The sequence below is a fragment of the Dipodomys spectabilis genome, unplaced genomic scaffold, assembly GCF_019054845.1.
Source record: "Dipodomys spectabilis isolate Male_0828 unplaced genomic scaffold, ASM1905484v1 ptg000094l, whole genome shotgun sequence".
Classification (NCBI taxonomy): domain Eukaryota; kingdom Metazoa; phylum Chordata; class Mammalia; order Rodentia; family Heteromyidae; genus Dipodomys; species Dipodomys spectabilis.
The window spans coordinates 9,152,694-9,174,058 of NW_024870771.1; the positions used below are offsets into that span (position 1 = coordinate 9,152,694).

At 40.7% G+C, this 21,365-nt stretch overlaps 1 pseudogene; it reads right to left on the reverse strand.

The window, feature by feature from the left end:
• Nucleotides 1-3,249: 3,249 nt before the first annotated feature.
• LOC122112359 lies at nucleotides 3,250-18,922 on the reverse strand (annotated as a pseudogene).
• Between the last annotated feature and the right edge of the window lie 2,443 nt (nucleotides 18,923-21,365).

Consider the following 21,365-nt stretch of genomic DNA (forward strand, 5'->3'; position numbering starts at 1 on the left):
CTATACGGTAGTCTAGTTTAGGTTTCTTGTCATGAAATGGATCGATAAGATTCCAAGCTAATTGCAAAGTGACTACCGAGAGAATGACTTAGAGAAAAGACGTACAAAATGGAGGCAGGGATGCCAGGCTTCTCTCCTGCTTTTAGTTAATTCATGGGCCCAGGAAGGAGTCAGTGCTTTTCAGCAAAAACAGCTTTTGAGCAGCTGTTGCATAAGGCATACCTCCCACTGTGAGTAATCGTGCTGTGCAAAAATCTATAAGAAGGAGGGTGCCAGAGGCTTGGGGCTTAGAATATAATACCTCCCCCCCCCCAATATGGCATTTCTTTCTCTTCTCCCTTGAAGACCCTCATTTGCCAGATGGCCTGCTCCATACTCTGAAAGAGGAATGTTAGATGCCACCCTAGACAAGAATCTGAAGTTCCCTTCAATTTGTCACCATTAGCAGACACCTCCTTTGCCCAGTCATATTTTCTCACAACTCTCTTTCATTACACTTAGCGAAAAAGCATACATAAACCGGGCACTGGTGGCTCACTCCTGTAAGCCTAGCTACTGCTCAAAGCCAGCCTGGGCAGGAAATTCCATGAGTCTCTTATCTTCAATTATTAATAATAATTTAAGAAAAGCTATAAGCGGAGGTGGCTCAAGTGGTAGAGTGCTTGCCTTCTGAAAACACAAAACCAAACAAAAAACCAGAAAAAGCTCAGTGACAATGCCCAAGCCTGAGCAAGCCCCAGGACTGACATGCACACATGCGTGCACACAAGCACCCATGCACACGCACACGTAGCTTCCTATTTCTCTGAGTTTTCATTTTCTTAGGAATGTTCCATATCACAGAAAAATTTTAGAATAAATGTGTATGCTTTTTTTTCCTGCTGACCTAATGGGTGAGCTTCTCTCTTGCTGACCTACTACATGTTCTTCTGCTGACCTGTCACTTATAGTCAGGCTCAGCAGGACCCTAAAAAAGTGAAAGGAAACTCCTTCCCGCAAAGATTTTAAATGCAGTGAAACTCCTCTGTACAATGTGAAAACCTGAGCTTTTAGACCTCAGACTCAAACTTCAGGAGTTCCACATGTCAAGCCCAGCCATTTGCCCATTTGCACCAAATAAGGAGACATGGTAAAGGACAGAGAAAGAGGTTTATTATATGCCACCTATTCCATGCTTGTTATGGTAGCTGGCCTGGTCTGGCCCTGAAAGTCTTAAAGGTTATTTGACAAGTGACGGCAACATCTGCCCACTTGCATTATCACACTGCAGCTGGCTGCAGTGGGTTTCACATCATAGCCTTGTTTTGCTAGGTCCTTGTCTTGAGAAATTCATGAAGAAACCCACAGGTAATGGAGGGTGGGCATGAAAGTGTGGAGTTTATTTAATAAAGAAGACAAGAAATAAAAGCCGGGATCAGGTGTCTTATGCTGATAATCCTAGCGATTCAAGAGGATCGAGATCTGAGGATTGAGGGTCAAAACCATACAGACAAATTTACAAGATTCTTTATCTCCAATTAACCAGCCAAAAGCTGGAAGTAGAGGCATGGCACACATGGTAGAGCACTAGCTGTGAGCAAAAAAGCTGAAAGCTGAGCAAAAGAGAAATGAGAGCTAGAAGGATAAAGGGAGGGGGGGAAAGGGAGAAAAAGAGAGGGAAAGAATAGAAGAAGGAAAGAAAGAAAGAAAGAAAGAAAGAAAGAAAGGTAGTTTCAGCTAGAGACAGGTCCTAAGAGAGAGGATTGTTGTCACTTGTGTGGCTAGGTCTATAGGTTTTAATCTGATAGTTTTAGGTTTTGATTAGTTACTACAATAAGATAGTTTCAGCTAGAGACAGGTCCTAAGAGAGAGGATTGTTGTCACTTGTGTGGCTAGGTCTATAGGTTTTAATCTGTATAGTTTTAGGTTTTGATTAGTTACTACAATATTTATGTCTTTGGAAGGTGATTTTATTTATTGGTCAGGCCCATGGTATTTTGATTGGTTGTACCCTTTCAGCCTTTGGAGTTGAAGTATGATTTGTAATTTACCTGTAGCTCCCTTTCAGGTCTGTCCCACTTTCTCTTTTTCTGCTGGGACAAAGAGAGCTGGGATGTTTGGAATGTTTCTATAGAACAGCCAGTACTTCCCTATCTATCTAGAGAAGTCTTTTCATTGCCCTAACTGTCTTACCTGTCCCTGATTGACTAACCTCTCAATTGAGTCTGGCAGTCCATTATATCTCATGATGGTTCAGGTGGGGTCCTGTTGCTACAAGAGTCATTGACACCGGGGTAGGTGGTCCAGGCCTTCCTGGATTCCAAGACGGCTGCTAAGGGACTGCAGGAGAGAATAGCTCAGGCCAAAGAACTTAGACCCAAAATGGAGAAGCCTGGGATCCCCAGCCCTTTTCCTACTCCCAATTAATTTATGGGTCAAGGTTAGTAGTCCTTATTTCTCAGGTCCCCTTTCACTGTAATGGTGGGCACTCGTCATCATACACATATCAACTCCTAGAGCATGCATCACTGAGAATGAACCTTAATGTAACTAGTCCACTGGGTGGTAATGACCTGTGGATGTAAGCTCATCAGTTACTACAAATGTACCCTTGAGTAGGGTATGTGGATGGGAAAGGCAAGGTCAAAGCTAGAAGAGTTAACAGAAGATGCTGGGAACAGTCACTGGAGTGCAAGAGTTGTCTCCATGAGCTGTTACTATGACAAGTTGATGGGTTCATTCAGTGGTACATAGGAAAGCTCCGTACATTTGGTCAGTTTAGCTCTGTACCTGAAACTGCTCTGAAAAATAAAGACTGTGAGAATATCCAGCAGAAGAAGGCACACAGGTTTACTGGGAGAGACCCAGCCATGTCATGTCAGTGTTGAAAGCAAATAATGATGACATTGGTTAGGGAGACAAGAAAGTGAAGGAAATCAGCAACAGCTGCCCTGAGACATCCATGGGTAGTTTTATAGTAAGGGACTCAGCTCCCTGACTGCAAACCTCACAGACAGGATAGACAGATAGCTTTTCAGAGAAGCAGCCATTTGCTGGATAAAAGGAAGAGCCTCAGGGTTGGAGTGGTATGATGGGGAGCTGCCCTCTGAAGAGGGAGTTCCATCATCAGGGGATGCAACAGGGTAAGGAGATCCCTTTTTGGCCAGTGGCAGAAGGTTCTATGCTGGTCTCTGAGTTCTTCCTCCCTGTGAAACTGTGCCTTTTCAGTTTTTCTCAGTTGGGGCTGTGTGTTGGACTTGGATAAAAAAATTACTTCCTAGACGTCTGAAAACAGTCCAGAATAACTTTGAGAAACATAAAAGCAGTTCTTAAAGGCTCCTTTGATTTTTCTTTGAAATGCTGAAGCATGATGTAAGCATCCTGGCTTTGGAACTCACAGCTATTCAATTCCTTCTGCAGGTGATAAAAAGCATCCAACCTGGAGCAAAGATGTGTGAAAAGAGATTAGTCAGTGCGTGAAAACACTTCCCACCAGCCATTCTGCTGGCTTTTGTGAAATGATAATGTCAGTCCTACAGAGCTGTTATTTTGAAATTCACACCTATCCAATTCTACATCCAGGTAAATAAAGCATCCCCGGGTAAACACAGCCATGTGAAGTCAAACTGAGGCAATGGAAAGCCTGGACTCAGTTCATCCCAAGAGAATGAGGAAAATGCAAATAGCTTCTTTCTTCATCCAGTTTGATGTATTGTTGTGAAAAATTGAAGATTGAAGGAATGGGCATAAGGAGATAATCACCACTGATGGCAGCTGAAGGATGATGATCCTTAAGCCATTGAGGCGAAGATAGGGGAACGATTAGGTAGATAGGGATTAAAAAAGGAGTGGACATTGTTATCAGATGAGAAATCAGAGAAGCCACATTTTGAGAGCTCGAATCTTGGAGCTTTATTAAAAGGCTGGTGACTGCATGGTGGACTCCTGTCTCAAAGACCAGCAGTCCTGAACAGAGCTTGCACCAATCTTTTAGAGATAACAACCACATGCTTGGAGTGGAGACCAAGCCTTAACAGAAGCAGACCTTATATGGACATACTCAGGTACAAGCTCAGGTACCAGTGGAACTTTTCCATCTAGGGAAGCTAAGCTTCAACCTTCCATATAGGGTATACTTAGGGACTACCAGAGGTGGGTGATTCAAGCCATTTAGGAAGATAATCAAGGTAGAACCAGAGCATTCTCTATGGATTTCCTAAGGCTATGGCATCTACATTTTTTCTGAAACAGAGTCCTTCTAGCTCACCTTGAGTGTGGCATCTACATTCAATGAATGTCCTCTCTCACCTTTAGGCTTTTTAGCTCTGGGTATAGAACTCTCTCCACCCAGCAAGAGACATGAGGATGTAAGAATCACTTAGCCTCTTTACTACAACATAATATGTGGCAGATAAATATTTGGTCCATCATAGTGTTTCTTGTTTCCATTGAACCTCAGGTGCATTAAACACTCTTTTTTCGCATAATGCCCTGAATTCTCTCTCAAATGTTTCTTTTCATAATTGCCTGGGTGCTTATTCTACCAGTGGAATGAGCCAGAGTGGCACAGGCACAGCCATCAAACAATCAGAGCAAAGCCCAGGGGAGGAGAAAGGGGAGGAAGCCAGTACTACAAAAACTGCCCTCTAAGAGGACTCCACTGGACTCCTCTTTGTGTCCCTTTTCAAATAGTCTCACTACTTTCTTTTATGGCTTTCCTTTCACTTTCAAATAAACTTTCATTGTCAGCTTTAAACACTTTTCCTGTCTTTTAATTCTTTAATGAGGAGAGAAATGAATCCCTGAACAGTATCACCATGCATGACAATTGAGCATGTCAGATTTAAATCTTCTTTGCTCTTTACCACATTGGGCTGAGTGGCGCTGGTAGGGGGGACTCCTTTCACTAAATATCCCCCTCTCCAATTGGGCCTCTGGCATAGAATTCTGGGTATAATAATGATACCTGTGATGACAGGTAGCTTCCGGTGTCAATTTCTATGGCATGAGATATAATAGTTGTTTAAGTCCCATGTGGCTAGATGTTGGTTGGTGGATGATACGTTCCAGGAAATCTTTCAAGGACAATGCCACCATTTTCAAAATGGGGCCCAGCAGAGGAATAGGTTGGAGAGTTTTTCTGTGCAAGCACACAGTTGGTTTTTATTTATTATTATTATTACCTCTGCCCTTCTTCTCTATCATGTCAGTCACATGCCTTTAGACTTACACTGGGGGGGGAGGGGCTTAGAAATACGTACCATCCATTGATCCATTTTGTATGCTAGATGGGACATTGAGTTTCACTCCAAATAGACACCTAATATGTATCTTCATCATATACAAAAGAAGAAAAACTATAGTAATAACAGGCTCATTGGAAGCAAACTAGAAAACTAAAGCTGGTTCACTGAAGTACTGATTTATTTTACTAAAATGGAGTGGAAATGAGTAGTATTATCTGAATCAGCACAGTGTAATGCTTTTTTATTTTTATTTTTGCTGTTCCTGGGGCTTGAACTTTGGGTCTGGGTGCTGTCCCTGAGCTTCTTTGTGCTCAAGGGTAGTGCACTACCACTTGAGCTACAGCACCACTTCTGGCTTTTTCTGCGTTTATTGGAGATAAAAGTCTCATGGACTTCCTGCGCAGGCTAGCTTTGACCCGTGATCCTCAGATTTCAGGCTCCTAAATAGTTACGATTACAGGCATGAGACACTGGTGCCTGGCACAGTGTAATACTTTAGTTATACAACTGGAACCATTTGATGAATCCAAGTCATAAAAGCAGATAATTAATCCCTAACTTCCCAGCTAATGCATCAAATACATTACCAGAAAGTTTAGAAGCTAAGCAGCCAAAGTCCTTGGGTCAGGCAAAAGAAGAATTCAGGCAAGATGTGAACATAAGTAAAGATGATAGAAAACTTTTTAGAAAAGAAGGATGACACAGAAAGATTGCACATGGCGTAGATATGCCACTGGGAAGACAAGGGTGTAAACCTGTGTCTGCCATGTTGACTGCCATCCTCCTTTTTCTATTTTAAGGGCTTGGCCTTATTTTAGATAGTGATAATTGGATGGCCTTTTGATTGGTGGTTTTCTTTTCCATTTCCTATAAGGTTGTTATACCAAGGATTTTCTGTCCTGTCCTTATTTCCTTATTCTTTTGTCCTTCTTATTTCCTCATTCTTTTGTAGCCTACTACTCCCATTTGGCTGCCAGGCAAGTTATCAGCTTATCCTACCAAGTTTTACTGGCTGTAATTCCCTGATTGCCTGCTTTTCTTCTAACTTGAATTATAGCCATGTTACCACTGTAGTAGTAATATACTAACAACAGCATAATGGAAACAGACACTTAAGTGTGCATGCAACTGTAGTTTTAACCCAATGAGGAAAGCACTCACTAGCCAACTTGATTTGCTCAATTCTTTGAGGTTTTTTAAAATTTTTATTTCTTCATTCTTTTTCCTTCCTGTATCATTCCTCTAGGCAGGGAGGTTCAAGATTAACATTATTCCATGCACCTGCTGGGTCATCATGCCTCTGCCTCTTACCTCTTTAAGTACCATAGGAAGGAGGAAATCTGTTATCAGGGTATGATGCTCCAGCTTCTGAGACTGGATCAGAAGCTTCCAAACACCTATACTTTCCTTTAAAATGCAATTTACCATTTAGGAAGAGGAATGGCACCTTATTTGTTTGCTTGTTTATTTATTTATTGCTCATTAGTTGTGAGTTGGCATTGAGTTCATAGTCTAAGCTTTCAGTATCAATAGCAATTCTAGTGGCAACTCACAGAAAGAGGCAAGGTCAAGGTTTAAATGAGTTAACAGAAGAGGCTGAGCACAGTCACTGGCACACAAGAGATGTCTCCATGTGCGATTCCTGATGGGCTCCAACAGCAGGTATCAATGGGATGCTCCAGTCTTCACTGGCTCAGTCTATTCTTCCCTTTCTTATTCAGATGTGGGGCTTGTCAAATTCTGACACTGCTCTCAGTAGAGAAGGAGCAGTCAACAGTCACTCACAAAGAGGTTCTGGCTTTTTAAAACACATCTAGTACATTTTCAAAGGCAGAAGAGGAGATTCATCAACACTGAAAGAAACTAATATATTTCTCCTCCAAATGTATAGATTATAAAGCTGAAGGTAGCCAAAAGTCAAGGGTACTTGCTGTTAGGTTTTTAAAAAGAGGTAGCCGAGTAAGAACTGCACCACGCACGTGGTATTCAGGTAAGGGGTAGGTTTATTCAGTAGACCTGCTGGGACCAGGCAAGGTTGGCACTCCACGCGGCTGGCAAAAGGCCTGGGAAAGAAAGCTGGGAGAGTTGGGAAAGAGAGAGAGAGCTGGGAAAGAGAAGAGAAGGAAAGAGCTGAGAAAGAGCTAGAAAAGAGCAGAGAGAGAGTGCATCTGGGAAAGGTGGGAAAGAGAGAGAGCTAGGAAAGAGAAGGGAGCTAGAAAAAAGAGAGGAAAGAGCTAGAAAAGAGCAGAGAGGGCCTCTGGGCCTGGGGCTAGGCCTTATCTAGGGTATGGGCGGAGAAAGGTGTGGCCACATCAAATTCAGATGTGACCTCAGCAGATGCAGATGTGACCTCTTCCAGGTGTCCCAGTTGCCTAGGTAACACAGGTACTGGGTGTAGACTTTGCTGAGAGGAGGGTGGAGTCTGCTCGCCATCCAGGAGCAGACCTTACACTTGCTTTCTTCTTTCATTGCTAAAAGCAGGCACAGAGTCACAAAGACAATACTTTTTCTAGCCTCTTCCCTCTTTTCCCATCAAAACCCTAGATGGTTTTTGGTACATTCTCTTCCTCTTCTTCCTTCTCTTCTCTCTTCTTGCTCTTCCCCTTCCTCTTTTGCAATGCAAACACACTCTACCTCTACTCTAAAACTCTCAGTCTCTAAAGTTCTTTACAATATTTTCATATCAATTCAGGATCATCAGTACCAAGGAATCTGCAAACAGGATTTCTTCTCATGGATTTACCTTCTCACACTTGTCCTGCCTTGGAGACCTGACACTGTTTTTCCTTTGTCTTGTCACTTCTATTTTTTTTTTTTTTTTTTTTTTTTTTTTGCCAGTCGTGGGGCCTGAACTCTGGGCCTGGGCACTGTCCCTCAGCTCTTCAGCTCAAGGCTAGCACTCTACCACAGAGCCACAGCGCCACCTCTGGCTTTTTCTGCTTATGTGGTTGTGGTGCTGAGGAATTGAACCCAGGGCCTCATGCATGTAAGGCAAGCACTCTACCACTGAGCCACCTTCCAAGCCCGTCTTGTCACTTCTATAAAATGTATTGTTCTTTGTTGAAATGGTATTTAGGGTGAGACCCTATACAATGTTTTCAGTGGCTTTTCCCCTGCATAGTGTGCACTGCACATATTAATAAACCTGTTTTTTTTTTTTTTTTTGGGTCCGGTCGTGGGGCCTGAACTTTGGGCCTAGGCACTGTCCCTCAGCTCTTCAGCTCAAGGCTAGCGCTCTACCACGTGAGCCACAGCACCACATCCAGCTTTTTTTTTTCTGCTTATGTGGTGCTGAGGAATTGAACCCAGGGCGTCATGCATGCAAGGCAAGTGCTCTACCACTGAGCCACCTTCCCAGCCCCAACCTGTTTGTTTTTAATCATGAATGGTTTTTTTCTTATGGAAGTTTTGTCCCAACTATGAACTTAGAAGGGCTGAGAAAAATTGATCTACTTCCCTTTGATATGCTTCTTAATGTCATTATTTGGAGGTCATTAATTGGTAATAAATTTGCTAACAATAGGTAAGCTTGCTGAAATTATTTTTTTCAAAATATTCTATGGTTTATGAAGGATGGCATGTCTCTTCCAAAGTGCTTGTCTCTCCAGGCTGTCTCTACTCTTTAGTGTGGGATGCTGGGTATAACTTGCACATTATCCAAAAGAAAGGAAAATTAGTATAGGGGTCTTGACCTTGGTTCTATGAGCAGCGGGAACCATTGAAGATGTTTAGATGTGTGCCTTATGAATTATAACCAGCAGCTGAATTGCCAAACACTCAAGAAACCTGGACTTGAGAGACCACTTACAGGTGAATGAACTAGGGATGAATGTGTGGTTGTGGCTTAGAGAGAGGCAATAGGAAAGGTGGAATGACCATACCAGTTCCAGGGAAAACTTTTTCTCTGTAGCCCTCTCCCCAAAGCTTTTTAGGTTAGGGCAGTAATTCCCATAGAGACAACTGGAGGGCTTGTTAAATCCAGATTTCTGGGTCATTAGTCCCAGAAGTTCTGATTGAAAAGTCCTAGGGAAAAGGCACAGAATTGGCATTCATGAGAAGTTCCAAAGTAATGCAAATATTGTGTGTCTTGGAACCCATTTTGAGAACCACTGGGAAGAGATCAGCTTTGCCGAAGACCTGAGGATCAACCTTACCAACGTGAGCAAAAGAAGAAAAGCTTTCTGTCGGGGTTGAATGCTCCTGCTGTGAGCCATTTCTATGGCTCTCACAGGTTTTCTGTTGTCACAATCTCCATTAGAATGTAGTGGAGCACCCTGGAATGACTGAGAGATTCAGGGGAGTGGGGGAGAGGAGGAGGAGGGACAGTAGGAAAGCAAAGAAGGAAAGAGGGCATGGATTTAATTAGATCTCCTCTCATTAAATGGAGAAAGAGAAGAGATGGGAAACAACAGGCGAGAGGAAAAGAGGAAGCTGAGATTTTGCTGTCAACAGTTTTGTTTGCATAAAGTTGAATTCTTTGAGTATTAAAGTCATCTTTGTCTGTCTTCACACCAATATTAACACAAGGGTGCAGAGGATTGTCTGCTATGTCCAAGGACTTCTTATGTTTCCTTCATAAATCTCTCATATATCCTGTAAGGAAGTTCCAGTACTTACATTTTGTAGTAAAGGAATCTAAAGCTGAAAGACTTTAAATACTAGGTCAACATGCATTTTCCAGAACACTCTAGAACTTTCTCTCCCACCTCTTACCCACTCCCACAGGGCTGAGGTACACAGAATGGATAATGATTGTCTGGCAGCACTATGGACAGCAGGACCCTGACTGGGAATGACCTTGGTTCCTAGACACAGTGGGAGAGCAGGATATACATACAGACAACATGTCCACAACACACCTGGTCAGTGTGGGATAGGAGCCTTGATGTCATGGGCTCGTGTTGTCACCTTGATCATTTGGTGGCACTGCTGGGATTACTTTGATGACATTTTGTGGTCAACATACTCTGTGTTTTAGAATTGGCCCCCACGCAATCATTCACTCAATCTCTGCTTATCAAACCATGTTTCTTGGTGTTTTCCAATCTATTTCTTTAGGGACTGTTATTTCTTCAGGTCCTTTTCTGTTTGAATAAGACATGGAAAGTTACTGCCTTGACCTACTTTTAAGGAAAGTCTTTTTCCTATGCTGTTGTGACTGCTGTTGGCATGGAGCCTTTAGCAGTTTTTTTTTCTTCTTATTTATTGTAAAGGTGATGAACAGGGGGGTTATAGTTACATGAGTAAGGTGATGAGTACATTTCTTTTTGGAAACTGCTACTCCCTCCCTCCTTTTCTCCTGCTTTCTCCTCCCAACTCTCCTTCCCCCATGTTGTAAAGTACATTTCCAACTTAGTGCCTAGTGAGTACCATCCTTTGTCCTGTTGTTTATGTGATTCCCTTTTCCTTCTGGGAATCAGATAAACTTGCATATGAGACAAAACAAAACAAAAATCCCAGAACACAAACAAAAAAAGAAAGAAAAACAAAACAACTGCAAACAATACATTTCCCTTGGCTGGAGGCCCCTTGCTGGGAAGCATGCTGGCGATCCCCGATGCCCGGATGAGAAGAGGGAATTAAAGCTTACTGATTTCAGCTCCATGTAGAACATACTTGTTGACTGAATATTTTGCCTCAAATGCCTTAGTATTGGCCTGCATGGTCACCAAACTTCTTCACACATGCTTACTCTTCTCCTATAGATGTGGATTCCAAAGGCCATCCCTTAGTAAGCATCTTACTTCTTAAATTCTATTCAGAATCAACTCTGGATAACTGGAGTTGCTATATTCATCCATTCACTGCTGGTTTTCCTCCTCTCCTTTATTTAACGTCAGCTAACTTTGGAAAATCAAACTACAAGTGTGATTTATCTCAACTCTTGGTGTGATGGAGGGTGTGGCACACATGTGGGAAATGACAGCTGAGCAGTGTCATGAGTCATAACACTGTCAGCAATAGCAAAATAGAGGCCAACCACCAAGGTACCAACAAGGAACTAGTTATGCAAATCAGGATGGTGACACAATCTTCATGTCTGAATGAGAATGCTTTCTGAGCCTATCTAGAATATATCACAGCACATTAAGGATTAAGGTACAGAGCAGTGCATGCAGCTCTTTGGTGCTGCAGGTGTAGGATTTGTGTAAGCAGTCATGTGCATGTCAGAAAATGCCTGTGGGGCTGTGCACAGCTGGGTCAGGGAACTGGGTAATCAGAATATGGGGTAGAAAGACTCTTTTCTTTTGTACTTTCAGAATTTTAAATTACGTGGGCTTTGTCCAATGCGATTTATTAGTTTATTTGAGAAATAAATCTAGCTCATCCATAATAAGCTTTGTTAGGTCTGAAGGGCCAGGTGTTCTTATTTTGAGACCCCAGACCAAAGTCTTGATTTATGATCACTTCTCACTTTAGCCACTCTCTTTGGCCAGCTGTAACTCATGTGGTTTGCTCCAAATCAGAACTTACTACTGCTTTAATAGACTAGAGCCTTAAAAAGATACCTCCTCCACCCCTTCTTCCTTTGCTCCTGCTGTAGCCAATTTTGCACACTATCTATGTCCATCATGCCATGTCTCATACCAATACCCACTAGACAACTCCAGCATTCCTACAACTCACTTTAAAAGTTCTAGCCTGTATTCAGGGGTGAGTCTCTAGCCTTGGATGGAGGCTCCCTCTGCAGGAATTTCTCTCCAATAAACAGTTGCTGGTGTTGAGTCATCTCTGTCTATTCTCTGTGCCTTTTGAAACTGACAAGTCCTAGACACAGTTGTGAGAGAAAGGGAGGAATGAACATTTCCTGGGTCTTGAGCCATGGGGAGGGCTGCTGCTGTGCGTCCTATGGCATGGAGGTCTGAACTCTTGCAGACCAGGCAGGGGCCACTGGTATTGGGTTTGTTCTGGAAGCAAGGCATGCAGGTGTTTGTACCTCCTTCAGAAACAGTGCAGAGAAGGGACAGTTCTCCATGGTTACACTCCACAGCTCTTGCTTCATTGTCCAGAAAGTTGACTGTCTCCCCTTTGGTTTGTGGGAGCCACTGGGATTCTTGGGTGGTGGAAGCGGGGGAGAAGGTTTAGAGGTGTGATGCTGCGTGTCTTACGGCCTGACAGTGCTGAGGGACAGTGTGTTCACACTTAAGGCTGATGGCTGTCAGCTCTGTATATTTCTTCCTAGAGGTCTCTCTCCTGACTTTTATAATTAGACATCCAGAACTCCTTTCTGGGTACCTTGCTGAAGCCACAATGTCCACAATGTCCTGAACTAAAATCATCACCATCCCGGCCTCCTCCTATCCTGCTGCTTTTCTTGGTAATGGCTGGAGTGTCATTATGTACTCTTTCTTCTGGCTGTCTTTTTGCTAAAGTGTATCAGATTGCATCACATCTTTGCCTCAAGCTATTCTTGTCAGTGGGACAAATTCTAGGTGATTAGCTTGTCCTGTGCTTAGTAGCCTGCCTCTCCCCTGCCATTCTACCCTATCTCTAGCCCCTCTATACATTTACTTGTATTTCCCTCTGCTTTATTGCTCATCTACCCCAACATTGGTGGCTCCTGTTCACCATTACAAATGCAGTTCAGGGACCACATTTTTTGTGCACTGCCTTCCTTTCTGTTTGGGCTTAATGTCCCAAGTACTTCCCCAGCCCTCTGTGTGCCTCCATCTAGCTCTGCCAGCGTGGGATCCATGATTGGTTCATTTTGGTGCTCCTAATGTTTAAGAATGTTCCAGATACAAAGTAAAACAAGGAACATTAGTAGATGAAGCTCATATAAGGTGAAGGAGGCTCCTTTAATTTTTTTAAAAAGTAATTGTGACTATAAAGGTGATATACAAATGGGTTACAGTCAGGTAAAGAGCACATTTGTTTTTGGACAAGGTCAACCCTTCCTCTCTCCTGTTTTTCTCTTCCATCCCCAGACACAAGTTGTATAGTTCATTTTCTACATAGTGGCTAATGAGTTCCACTGCTGCATTTGTTTACTTTTTGTCCTTCCATTTCTGTGTCTCCCTTTACCCTACCAAAGACAGATAAATGAACAAATAAGACAAAAAAAAACCCCCAGCAACCAAGAAAATAAAAACCTCTTGTTTTCATTTCCTGGAGTTCGTTTTGGTAACTATTATTTTGTATGATCAGAGGCACACAGACATTGTGCCTTCTTTGTGCTCCTCAAAGAAGATTCTGTTTAAAGGGACATAGCAGCGAGAGAAATACCAAGGTCCATGTAGAATCTCGGTTTTCCCTCATCTCCTGACTAGTCAATCCTGTTACCACCTATGGCTCCAGAAAAAGTTTATTTGCATTTAACTAAAGTTATCTCTTGTCCTGTTAGAGAATAAGAGACCCAAGCTCAGAGGGGAAGAACTCCCGGATCATGCAGCTGGGTCACATGCCTATCCTGGAAAACTTAAGCCCAGGGCTCTTTCTGTTGTAGGATAGGATTCTGCTTTGTTATTCCTCAGTGTTCAAAGAACCCTATAAAAGTATTTTATCAGGGATTTTATGGTTTGTTTCTTTCCCTTTCCAGAAGTTCTCCCATAGCTAACCACACTTCTACTGTTACACAATTAGGGAGAAAGAAAGAGAGTTAGAATTCCCCCGTGATCCCTACTTTGAAGAAAAGTAACTCTTCCCGTCTTAACTTCATGGGAGAAATAACAGACCTCTTGTGTATGTAGCTTGAAGCCTCTCTCCTGGCCAAATAGTCTTTTCTTATTTCTGGGACAGATTTAATTAAAGATCTTTATGGCTGCCCTCTTCCCACACACTTCTCTCATACTGACAGGGCTGGCCACAAGAGAAAGCTAGTGAGAAATTGTCTAAAAATACAGAAAACCTGTAAACCTGTCCATAAGATAGATACAGCTTACCTCCCCACCCCCACTTTGGGCCTCAATTGGGACAGATAGGTTGTGGAGGTAGAAGATTCCTGAGCTTTACTCTTTCACCTATCCTTTTCCACAGCAATCTAACTTCTCCACATGGCTCCAAGTCCGTGTCTGTCAGGGTCATGAGTCACAGTTCAGTGGGATGATGTTTGATGTCATATAGCTCTGGTGCCTCCTCAGCTCCTCAGCAAGGGCTGAGTCTCCACGAGGGAGACCAGGATCCACACAGGCAAATTGATCAGTGAAGTAGAAGTCAGGACAGAGGCTGTGTATGAGCCAGCTCTATCAGATGTAATGAAATTCATAGCTGGAGGGGTTTAAGCAACAGTGTGTCCTATGGCCTTTCCTTGGCATGTGCATTTAAGAAATCCCTTTGCTCCCTTCAAGGGCACTAATTATATTGGATTAAGGCTCCTTACCCTGACTTCATTTAACAGTAATTACTAGTTAGGGCTCTTTCTCAGATACAGCTATCACTTGGAGTTAGGGCATCAACATATGATCTTTGGGTAGAGGAACAATTCAACCCATACCACATTCCTTTGAGCGGGGTCCTAGATGCTGCTAACTGGGAAGTACTTAAGGGAGCTCACTGAAATGCTGGAAATGTTCTCTACCTTATTTGTGGATTTATTACATGTGGATGATTACAGTAAAAATGAACCTAAATTAACTAAATAAATAAAATCAAAGAAAAGTTTTAAACCAAAAAAATTCCCACAAACATATTCCATAGTTCAATAGATGCAGAGAAGGCTTACTGGATCCTGGGTTGTTAGCTATGTTTACATCATTGAGTGATCTGCTGAGTTACCCTGCCTTTCAATTTGTGATAATCTTCCTCCCCAAAGCAAATGGCCCCTCAAAAGGCAGGTAAAAGTGTATGTGCTTATTTTAAGCAAGAAAGTGAAAATTTGAGATTTATTGAAAGGCAGCAAGTGTTTAGTGGAAGTTGGGTGGAAGCTATGAGAAAAATGAATCAAGCATCCACGGTATATCGAATGAGTTCTTGGCATCTGGAGAGGTCATGGTGTTTGCTCATGCCAGAGTCTTCTTGGATCCACACATGTGGTTACCAAGGGACTGCTGTGTAGCTTATTATGAGAAGGGCTGATATGGCTATAAACTATATTAAAACATAAGATTTGACTTCTTTTTTCTATGTAAATCGAACCTTAAATACTATAGAACCATGTGAAAGCAAGTACTTATCTTTAATAATTCCTTTAGTTTTTCAGATTATTCTTATCTGTGCAGCTAAAGCTTAATTTCTCACTGAGAAATTAAACATTCTAGCATATCTTCCACAAAAATGAAAGAAAAAAGCAGTACAGTCTCCTGACACAAAAATGTTATTAGTTTCTATTTCTATGAATGACAGAAAGGCTAATAAAGAAATGAAAAGTTCTCTTAAACCAACTTTAATCAGGAAGACTTCTTCATAGACATATTAGTAGTTAAATAATTAATCTTAAATATGTCACATTATGGGCTATTATGTATATTTCAGGAGTTAGACAACTGTCAATTCAAAGCATTCTGATAATGTCACCCTAAAACATTAAGTGAAATTGCATACTCAATTGCATATTGAATATTAATTACATATGGATTCGATAAGACTGATTTTAGTCTGTTTTAGACAAATTTTGTTTCTGACTATATTTCATCACAATTATTATACAGAGGGCCTTTTTTAAAAAAGGGAAAACTGAATTTTGAATTGGAACTTTACCCATCTTTACCCAATCAATAGTCCCATAGATACCATCAAGTATGCAAAGAATGAGAGAATTTTAACCACAAATTTGGAAGGAAAAAAAGTTTGATCACACAGGAAAATACCAACTACTTAAAGCTAGAATTCATGCTGGAAGAGCTTATTGTTTATTGACATTAAGTGGATTACTAACACAACAGCAAAAATGTTATTAAAACTATTGTTTGCTGAAAGTTGTTCTTATAAAGTCTCTAAGTTAAACATCACTAAATAAAATCAGTGCTTTGTGATTTAACTTCCAGGGACAAGACCGGACAAACCCCATATAGCATACTTCCTGTTTCTGTCCATAAACACATGCTTGTTCCAGCTTTTACAACATATTACAGTAGAATTTTCTTAGTTAATTCTGTCTTTTTTTTTTTTTCTGGAATAGCAATAGCAGTTTAGTAGAAACACAAATTCCCCAAAATTCAGATAAGTAGCTTTTTGTATTAGATACTATGGTGTCAAAAAGCTGTAAAACCAAAGATGTTTTCTATGTGATTTAGCAAAGAAAGTGCAAGGGAAAATGTTCTGACAAAAGGAACCTGCTGAACTTCCTGAATAGAGACCCAGGGGCACAAGAAATAGGAGAGAAACTTGACAAATGGAACTACGTTAAAATAAAAAGTTTCTGCACAGCTAAGGACAAAAGGAAGGAAATGTACGTACTACCTTACATATGTAAAGGTAATCCCACTGTATATCACCTCTAAAACACCACTAATGTAATTAAATTAAAAAAAATAAAAAGGAACTTGATGTTCATTCTAGACCTGTTCCCTAAGTCCCTGGTTTGGTTCCTGACTGCCAAGGCACCCCACCCAGCCCCAATCCAGCTCAAACTCTCCTTTCTATAAATAATTTAGTTTCTTTTCTGTAACTGAATTCCAGTTTTCCAGAAAACTGATTTAACATAGATCCTAAGCCATTTTAAACCAAAGGAAACAAACAATATAATGCTTAAAATTTAAATTGAGATGGAAAATTAGTGTTGTACATTTCAAGTATTCCTTGGGCTTTTAAACTCAACCTAGATTTTTTTTTTAACCACTTGGTATAGTGTAATCTTGCTTTGATCACTGTTCCTGACAAAAGGTCAGAAGCTGTCATTTTAAACATGAAATCCTGGAAAGAGAACAGCTCTTCAAGACTTCTTGGACTTTGACTAAGGCATTTTTATATCCATGAGGAAGGCAAATTCAGTATATGACACAGTTACTAACAATGGAAAAGATAAGGGCACCTGTTAACTACTGAGTTTTACAGAGACACATTTATACATTCTTCCCTTGTAATGACAATATTTAATGATAACAACTATGACTACAGAGCAGGAATTTACAATAAACTTGTGAGGATTCTTTAATAAAAAAGAGCTTTACAGCCCAGCTCTGTTAGGTTATGAAATATTCCCTTTTACCCCTGCATTACTGCTTTTATCTCTGAAACATTTGAAAAATACTTTTCTGTGAATTAATAGGCTGAAGGGAATGAGCACTTTTTTATTTTTTGCCAGTCCTGGGGCTTGAACTCAGGGCTTGGCACTGTCCCTGAGCTTCTTTTGCTCAAGGCTAGTACTCTATCACTTGAGCCACAATGTCACTTCTGGATTTTTCTGTTTATGTGGTGTTGAGGAATCGAAACCACAGCTTCATACATGCTAGGCAAGCACTCTTCCACTGAGCCACCTTCCCAGCCCAGAATGAGCACTTTTATTTAAATTACAATTATCTCTGGTAGACTTTGGCATCATTTTTTCCATTAGCTGAATATTTCAACTGTATTCTAGAAGAAAGCTTCTGATTTTCATCTCTTGAGCTTCTCCCCCATTTTGAACACTGTATCAATTTGTTATTTGAAGTTCCTATCTTTGGAATTTCTCCTTTGTCCATTGAGCTAGTTTTCTGGAGGTGAGGATATAGCAATAGTGGATACACATCTGGGGGATCCTTTTTGCTTGTTTGGCATCATTTGTTCTTTATCTACATCCTTCTGAAGTTGTAATACTAATAACATAAGCTGTACTGCTCTTCTCCTTTATGTCTCTCAAAAAGTATACACTATCAGTTTTTGAGTAAAAAATTTTCCTGTTTCCTTTTGATCTGAAGAAGATTTGGGGAACATTTTTCTTCTTTTTGAAGAAAAGCATAGGTCCTTGACTGCTTCAAATGAGGACTCATTTTTCCTTTATTTTCTGCTGAATCTGTGCTGTTTCCAATCTTCTGTGTCCTACTTGACATAGTACACCCATTCTCTGTGATGCCACAAGGTGTAAATGTAGCTTCTTTAGAATCAGTGTTAGGCTCCTCATGACTCTGACACAATCTTTTTGTCATCATGTGATCTTGTTAGGGCTCTTCCTTCACAGGCATGTAACTGTAGCAAAGGTGACTTTATTGAGGACACTGCACCTTGTTCCTGAGTTTCAAGGTATATCTGTGGAGAACCTGTTGGCATGTCTTCTTTGGTTCTGGTATCTGGCCACGTAGGACTTTTGGCATCACTATCGACAACTTCCTTAGATATGGAGTTTTCCTGTCTTCTTGTACAATTTAAGGCTGTGATGTTGAATGAAATTGAGACTTAGGTGACAAATACTTCTGAATATCTCCAGTATTTCTTTGTTTGTTCTTATCTTTCTTTGGTGACTTGGCTGTAACTGTATCAGATTTTCTGGAATTCAGGGGAGAAGCCTCATCAAAATTGTTAATATTGATACTTAGTTTTCTTGCCAGCTTTTCATCACTTTTTAGTTGCTCTTCCATCTTGCTTTTGTCTTTTTTTCTGCCTGCCTTTTTTTCTTCCTCTTCTTCCTCTGCCAACAATCTCTGTATGTACTCTTCACTAGCTTTATTTTCTTCTTCCTCAGTGGATGGTCATTCTGCCTCCACCTTGCTTATCTCCTCTTCACCCTCTTTCTTCAGTTCATCAGGTTTACTTAATAGAAAAATTGACTGTTAGTTGTCAGTGATTTCCTCTGATTCTTGCCCAAAGACCCCAAGAAAGTTTTCAGTTACATTCAAAACACCATTAACATATCATCAGTATTTTTATAGACTTTTAAAGAATAATTTTTAAATAAAGTTGTGCCACATATACCATCTCAATCAGTTAGAAAAGTTGTCACCAAAAAACCCATACCCAAACCAAAATAACAATAAAGACAAATGCTGGCCAGGATGGGGATACAAGGAAATTTCAGACACTATTATTGGTAGAGAGACTTGAAGAATTCCAAGTGTTAATGAGGGAATGCATATCAGCTTTTGCTAGCTCTGAGAGGTCTTGCTGCTGATGAAAAGCAATTATTTGTTAAGATTCACGCTGATTGGCTAGTGGGCAGGAAAGGTACTTTAGCATTTTACACCAGGGCATGCCATATTATTTGTATTACTGTGTTGGGCACCTCCTAAGAAACTGGATTTGGGGTTGATGTGGAGCTCAGGGTTTTTTTTCCATTTAAATATTTTATTTACCTCACATGTTTCTTGAGAGAATGAGAACTAGACTGGGGTAGTTGTCTGAGGAAATCACTGAGTCAGCACAAGGCAGGTGCTCATAGGTAATGTGCTACTTCCTATGGGAAGTCCTCAGATGAGATGGCTCTGAGGGTGGCTGAGCACTGGAGGAGTGAGAGGAGAAGGTGAGTGGGGCAGGATATAGGATATATTGTGAGCATGAAGTCCTGAGCTGGGTACAGGTTAGGCTAGTGGAGTGTTACCTATGGAGGCTGATCCTGGAGTCAGGAGTGAGCTTGGTTAGAGACCTAGATGCCAGGCCTAGGTTCAACTCAGGTGTGGGGCCAGTTGTAGGGTCTGACTCTGTCCACCTTGTCTCATTTAGAGGCTGGATGGACCTCAGCCAGTAACTAGTACGGCTAGTAGATTCAATGGATAAGTGGCTGGACAAATCATTGATTCTATTTTTTCTTTTTAATATATATTGGATTCCAAGCATGAACAATGAACTTTTCTTCCAATTATGATTAGAGGTATATGAAGAGGACAAGATAATTGGCTGCCAACTTTGAGTTCTAAATACAAAACTAAACAATGGTCAAGCCCTTTTGTATGCCAGGCACTGTGCTGATCATTGCATTTTATCATAAAAGATTTTCAGAGCAGATATGGGACCATTCCATTCCCAGAAGAGGAAACTAAAGAGCAGAGAATTCCTATCGCTTCCCCAGTCATATGACTTGTAGGTGGTGAAACTAGATTTTTGAGTCCCAAAAGTCTAACTCAGTCCTTGTAACAACTCTACTAACTCATCCTATGCATAACCCATGGCCATTATAGAAAAGTCAAAATAAGTACAGCCTCAATATGTATAGCTACAATTAGGGTTAATATTAACAAATCCATGTCATTATGTTTTATTGTAGAGTATGGTATTGGAATTGTGTCAAAATATCTATTTGTCTATCCTTGCAGAGTGCAACTCCGCTTTTTCATGGCTATCATAATATATCCATAATGTTATAATGGTGTTGTAGCATTTTCTAAATACTTAATCAGACTAAATTCTTGCAAGAAGTGGGTAAAAATTATGCAGTTCTTATACTACATAAAACATCCAAAGATATTTCAAGAACAACAATTTTGAATTCCTGCACTGAGCTATGACTTAGTGGGTATGTTAAATTTAGCTCTCAATCAGTCCTGTGTTAGCTGTGTGGGATCTGCTGAGTTTCCCCATGTATAATTTTGTGAAACTATATCACGTCTTTACAAAAGCAAATGATGTCCTAAAAGCATGGTAAAAGTGAATGTGTGTAATTGAAGAGATTAACTAAAAAATTAAAGATTTATTGAAAGGTAGCATTTCTTTAGAAGGAGTTAGGTGATTTTTCAGGAAAAATGAATCAAAACATCTACTATATTCAAGAAAAAGAGCATGAAATGAGATTTAGCTTTTGGTAAATACTACTAATATGTACAACAGTAAATTTTTTATCAGTAATATAGTCTATCCATGTAGTTTCAAGTTATGGATGCTCAGCTCTACTGTATGTACAGTATAAGTAAGTTGAGTAATTTTAGAATATAGGTATAGGTAAGTCAAGTAATTTTGGAGTATGCATTTCTGTATCCTGAGCATGCTCATTTTTCATTTTTTTTGGAATCATGTTTTCTTGGATACCAAGGGTCTACTCTATGTGCATCTTAGATTTATTATATACTGTCTAATTGTTCCTCAATGGCATCATCAGCAAAAAGTTCCCATTTTAATTTTTTATTATTGGAATTGAGGTTTTCCTTATCTTAGCCTCCTGAGTGGTAGCTGGGATTACAGGTGTGAGCCACTGTGCCTGGCTTGGATCAAGTTGGAAGTTAATTTATTGGCTGAGGGGTAAACAGATGTTAAGATGGTGATCAACTCCTTCCCAGGAACCTCCCAGGAACCTTTCTGTGCCCTGGGAACCTCTTCTTGATGGGCAAACAAGGATAGTGAGTTTCCTGGGTGCTAGGTTGT